Source organism: Mustela nigripes, chromosome 12, assembly GCF_022355385.1.
Source record: "Mustela nigripes isolate SB6536 chromosome 12, MUSNIG.SB6536, whole genome shotgun sequence".
In the NCBI taxonomy this organism is placed as follows: Eukaryota; Metazoa; Chordata; class Mammalia; order Carnivora; family Mustelidae; genus Mustela; species Mustela nigripes.
The window spans coordinates 22,133,571-22,139,671 of NC_081568.1; positions in this window are offsets into that span (position 1 = coordinate 22,133,571).

Here is a 6,101-nt window from a genome sequence, read left to right on the forward strand (position 1 = left end):
GCAGGTGTCCTACAAACCCACTGCCCCTGCTCTCCAGCAGCACTTCCCCTAGACCCTGTACCCCAGTCCTACAGCTGTACCTGACCCAGCACCATTGGTCTAAATCTGAGCTAAAAGTCAACGATATCTTATCTGGAGGAAATACATGCCATGAATTAAACATTGTAATTAATATATCATGTTTCTATGTACATAAATACTTGTACTTTTTTGATAACCTTTACAAATAGTTTGAAGGGGATGGGAAATGAAGGATACAGAGGATATATTTTTTATTTTCTTAAATCCTCTGTTACTCCACATCACCCAGAAATAAAGACTCCAACAAGAAAAACTCTAACACAGAATTTTCATATGAGCATTGATTGATATACAAAATCCAAGTAGTTAAAACTCAAAACAGACTGACACAGAGATGCATTATGATCAAACTGTTGAAAGGCAAAGATGGAGAGAGAAGTCTTGAAAGCAGAAAGAGAAGAATGACTTGTTAAGTGATGCTTAGTAAGATTATCAGTGGATTTCTCAGCAGAAACTTTGTAGGCCAGAAGTCAGTGGAGTGATATGTTAAAGAGACAAAATAAAAAACTGTCAGTCAGAAATTCTACTTTTGATAAAACCTCCCTTCAAGAATAAAGGAGAAATTGACACTTTTGGTAAATAAAAGCTACATGACAATTCAAAGCCATTCAAAAATATAAAGTTTTCTAATAAAGGTAAATACATAGACAAGCAGTATTATTGTAATTTTGATTTGTAGTTCCACTTTTTATTATTCTATAGGATTTAAGGCAAAGCCATAAAAATATTTATAAATCAGTGCTAATGGATACACAATATATAAAGACAAAAGTTATAACAATAATACAATAAAGGGGGAAGGGGGCTACAAAAAAAGTAGAAATTGCTGTAACTTTGAATAGTATATGTAGACAAAGCTAAAGACAAAGAAAATATCTATAGAATATATACAATAGAAAATGAGAACAGATTAGGAACATGTAACTACCAAAAAAAAAAAAAAATCGATCAAACACAAAGTTAGTACGAAAGGCACCAAGAGACATAAACCTATAAGATACCCAAAACCAATAAAATGGCGATACGTAAGTCCTTATGTAATCATTCCAAATGAATTAAACTCCAGAATCATTATTCATTATTATAAATAGTATAAACTCATGAGAAAAATGATAAGATGGGCAGAAAAGATTATAAAAATAGAATCTATTTATTTGATGTCTACAAAAATCACCTTAGATTTAAGGACATGCATAGATTGAAAGTGAAAGTCTAGAAAAAATATTCCATGTAAATATTAACCAAAAGAGAGCAGCTACAGAGGAGCCAGAAAGGGAAGGACTGTAGAGACTTCCAGGACTGCCCCTGAACAATTTACCAGAGGGTAAACTTTACAAACTCTGAACATTATCTGGAGTGGCCAGGGCTGATGTCTGGGTGGTGATTGTTGCTGAAACTCTTTAGGATGTAATGAAACACTCCAGGGATTTGTCAACTCTTTCAAGTCTGTAATATAATCTTACATCAATCTTTATCTTTAAAAGTAATTACAGATATATCCATATATTTACTCTCAGTAGAAGATCTCATTCTATGCCACTCAGATGTTGTCAGTTCCTATAACAGAGGAACACAGTCCATCCATTATTTCAACAGCAAGTAGTTTCTGTTCTCTCCTCACCTTGCCCGAGGCTGCCTGCAATCCACTAGAGGCCAATTATTAATTCTTCAGAAAAGAAACATCTAAGAAATGTAGCCTTAGAACTTCAAAATAGAGAGTTGTGCCAAGGATTCTAAGAATTGGGATCTCCAGCGCTCTGTCATTACAAAAGCAGATGAATTCTTGACGGGCAGACTGGAAACTCAAAGGTAGCAAAACAAGCAGATGATTGTGAGGATTAGCCTACTGACCCCAAACCGTCAGACAAGAATTAATGATATAAAACTGAGTGAGAGGTAACAGAAAGTGTTTATTTTAATTGTTTTCTTTTGGTTCTGTTGGATACTTCTTTTGACATTCTATAGACTGTTTTATATCATGAAGTCTTATTCCTTATTCTGGGTTTATTTTTAACTCTCAGTTTAACAGAACACTTGAAAAGAAAGGTTGAAATGATCGTTTTAACAATCCCTAATCTAGGTACTTGCTCTTTTTGCTGAGCCAAATATGCTTCAAAAACCTACTCATGAGAGATGATACAAAGCATTATTAGTTGTACCAGCTTCAAATTGTAAAGAACAGAAGATCCTAGCCCAGGAAGTATACAGGGTTTATCTGTACTAAAAATAAAATGTAATGAACTATTTGGAAAACCTAGTGAGATATGCAAAAATTCCAAAGTGATTTACCCAATATAATGAAACTTCACCTTCACTGAGCTAGATATGAATTAGAGCCCAGTACTGATTACAAAGTCATAAATAAGAAGACCAGTTATATATAACAAGAGTCATTGGCTCTAAAATTATTCTCAGATATATTCTCTCTAATCCAGTGAAAGGAGCCTCAGGTGTATCCCATTGAGTATCATCTCTCCTGCCTTCCTGCCTGTCAGAGTTTCATGAATAAAGATCCTGAAGGTTGCTTTTTTTTTTTTTAAGTTCTCTTCTCCTGCCTCATATTATTGCTATTTGTATTAAAACTTTACTTGCTTTTGCTAAATTGTTATGTGTTTTTACTCAGACTGAAAGTGTCAAAAAAAAAAAAAAAGTGTCAAAAGGTAAAGACTGGCCACGTCCTAATATATTTTAAGATTTAAGATTCTTGCACTTTTCTTAAAATATAATCATTTCTTAAAATTGTGTTTGCGCACACACAAAAAGCTAGTGAAAAACATTAATGCATTCACTTAATTGGTTGTTCTACTTACAGCCACATTCATAACTAGTAGAAAATGACAAAAGATTGGGACGCCTGATTGGCTCAGTTGGTTAGGTGACTGTCTTCGGCTCAGGTTGTGATCCTGGAGTTCCGGGATCAAGTCTAGCATCCGGCTCCCTGGTCGGCAGGGCAGGGAGTCTGCTTCTCCCTCTGACTCTCCCAGCCTCTTGCTTTCTCTCTCTCGCAAATAAATAAATGAAATCTTTAAAAAAAAAAAAAAAAAAAAAAAAAAAAAAAGAAAGAAAGAAAGAAAGATAAAAAGAAAGAAAATGACAAAAGATTTATTTATTTATTTATTTATTTAAAAAAAATACATGCTGTGTTTGGCCATATTTCCAGCACACAGATCAACAGTCACTTTGGATAAATTTAGATTTTAAGTTGCTTGTATCACGAAAATACACACAATTTACGTTGCACTAAATGTGTATCTTTCATAGATGTACAAATTGAAATACTTTGATGATAGAACTTTTTAAAACTGCATACACCATTTCTCTTCATAGAAACATATATTAATTTTATTGAAAAAACAATTCATTTAAAGTTTTAGTTCTTTTCTCTGTTCATTAATTTTTTATACACCCATCATGGCTCTCAAACTTGTTTATCTAATAAAGGCATAAAGGCATTTAATTTGAACTACTTTGTAAAAAAAAGTTTTTATATAAACAAATGAAAAATGTTCTTCCCTTCAAAAACTGTATGCTCCTTCCACTTTTTTTCCTAATTTAAAAAATATCCAGAGAGGGAAATAAACCATGAAAGCTCTTACTGATAGAGAACAAACTGAGGGTTGATAGAGGCAGGTGGGCGGGGGGATGGGCTAGATGGGTGACATTTTGTGATGAGCACTAGTATTGTATGTATGTAAGTGATATAAATCACTGAATTCTACTCCAGAAGCTAATGTTGCTCTGTATGTTAACTAAGCAAAATTTAAATTAAAAAGAAGTAAATATTTAAAAATATCCTACTGGCCAAATATCATATTTATAGTTTTTATGAAAAAAAGGGGAGCCAAAGAGATTTTGTTTTAACTTCACTATAGAGAATAGAATCCAATTGTGATAATAAATACTATTTGTTACTGTGACTTAAATTTAGGAACATGTAAGGATCGGTGCAAATGATGGGAAAATAGAAAACATGAGCTATGTCCAAAGGACATGGCCACTCATTGCTAGGGTTACACCGATTCCTGCCCTTCAGTAGGAATTCAGACCTACTGTTGCCAGATCTATCACTTTCTTCAAGGACATTATATACTTTTTTTTGGACATTATATAATTTTTTATATGGCATAAACCAGTTTTAATAATTTGATTCCAAAGTATACATAACTCCAAACTACCAGTCAGAGACCTTACATATATGAAACCAAGAATAATCTTACCTCCTTTGGTGTAGCTATTTCTAAAATCCCAATAATTCAGGTGTGCTAGGAAGAGAAACCTCAAGCACCATTCTGTGTTCAGTGGTATTATAACTATTTGATGCCACTGAACTTGTAACTGTGGCAAGATACACGTCCACGCAGCAGATTTCATTCTCCTGAGACATTTTCTGGCTAAAAAAGGATTCCTGTACTGAATGTAGATCCTCCAATATAATTCAGGGACAGCATAAATTAGGCTAGTAAGTAGGTAAGAACTAAGTCTAGGCTGTAACCCAACTCATAAAATACATATCAATTTATTTAGAATCAGAAGAAAGAAATCACACTAGGGGGCCTGTGATTAATTTCTCTCCAGATTATTAAGAGAATATTCCAGTAGAAAATAAACCAGCAGGAGATGTAGTTGATGTGGTCTAATCTCCTTGTAAACCTACTGATCATAGAACTTCCTGTAAATAGATTAACGGTATTTGCTAGGAACAGATTACTAATCGTGCATTGCTCTGAGGAAAATGATCCTAATTTAGCACTGGTTATAGCACACAAACCTGGAATCTATGGATTTATAAGGCATGGCTCTTTCATCAACGACATGTAAACTATACAGCTCTCTGGGAGATAAAGACATCTCAAAACTGAAGTGTTCTCTGCAGTGTAAGATTATCCACCTCGCTCCCTTGGAGGTTTCATCTACTCCAAGTCAAAAATCCTTGAAACAGAAGGAGCTGGGTAACTGTCCTGTTTTTGTTGCTGTTTGTTTTGGTTTTGTTGTTTGTTCCAAATCTCGTATTGTTTGACTCTGCCCCTTGATTTACTGCATGCATAAAATTATTAAAAAGGCTAGATTCTAGAATTGAGTTCTCTGATTCATGTGGGTCTTAATTTGACAATCCAATTGTTCATGTTGGCACAGTGACCACTTTCCCAGGTGGCTCAGAGTTTATGGATATAAATACATGTTTAAATCATCAAAGTTACATCACCAATGTCTACCAAAACTATGTATCTTTTCCCCTGATTTCTTAATTAAATTAATTCCTAATTTGGTGAGACATAATGGCTGAAAGGTCATATAGTGAAACATTAAAAATAAGATTATGTGCCTTAAAAATGAAGAATAATGAAATAATCTGACAAAGAGTGCGATTTAAACATGGGAAGATAAAAATCCCTGCTTAAAACCATACACTATCCCCTTAGAATAATATAAAAACTGATTTTTGAAAGCTCAGGAAAATAAAAGCAGTAGATCCTTCGGTGCCAAGTCAGCTAAGCATCTGCCTTCTGCTCTGGTCGTGGTCCCAGGGTCCTGGGATCAACCTGCTCAGGGGAAGCCTGCTTCTCCTTCTCCCTTTGCATCTCCCATCTGCTCATGCTCTCTCTCTCTCTCTCAAATAGATAAATAAAATCTTAAAAAGAAAAATAAATCCTTGCTAGTCAACAGGATAAATTGTTAATTTAGGTAAAATTTTTTTTAATAGTAGAGTTAAGGAAAAATTGTATTTTGTCATTTAGAACATGCTCTAAAGTGAATGTTCCTGTGTGTTGTCTGTGAGTGTGTGTGTGTATTTGTGTGTGGATGAGTGTATGGGCTGAAACACACCCTTACAGCAAGTGGGACACTTCAAGCTTAAAGTTGGTAGTGCTTACTAGCTTTTGAAATGAGAAGGATTGTATTCATCTTTCATTATGTTAAAGCTATTCATCTGATTAAGTTCTGTGCTAATGAACATGTTGTCTTAGAAAATCTGAAGTATGATACTATATGTGGAAAACCCAAAAGACTCCACTCCAAAACTG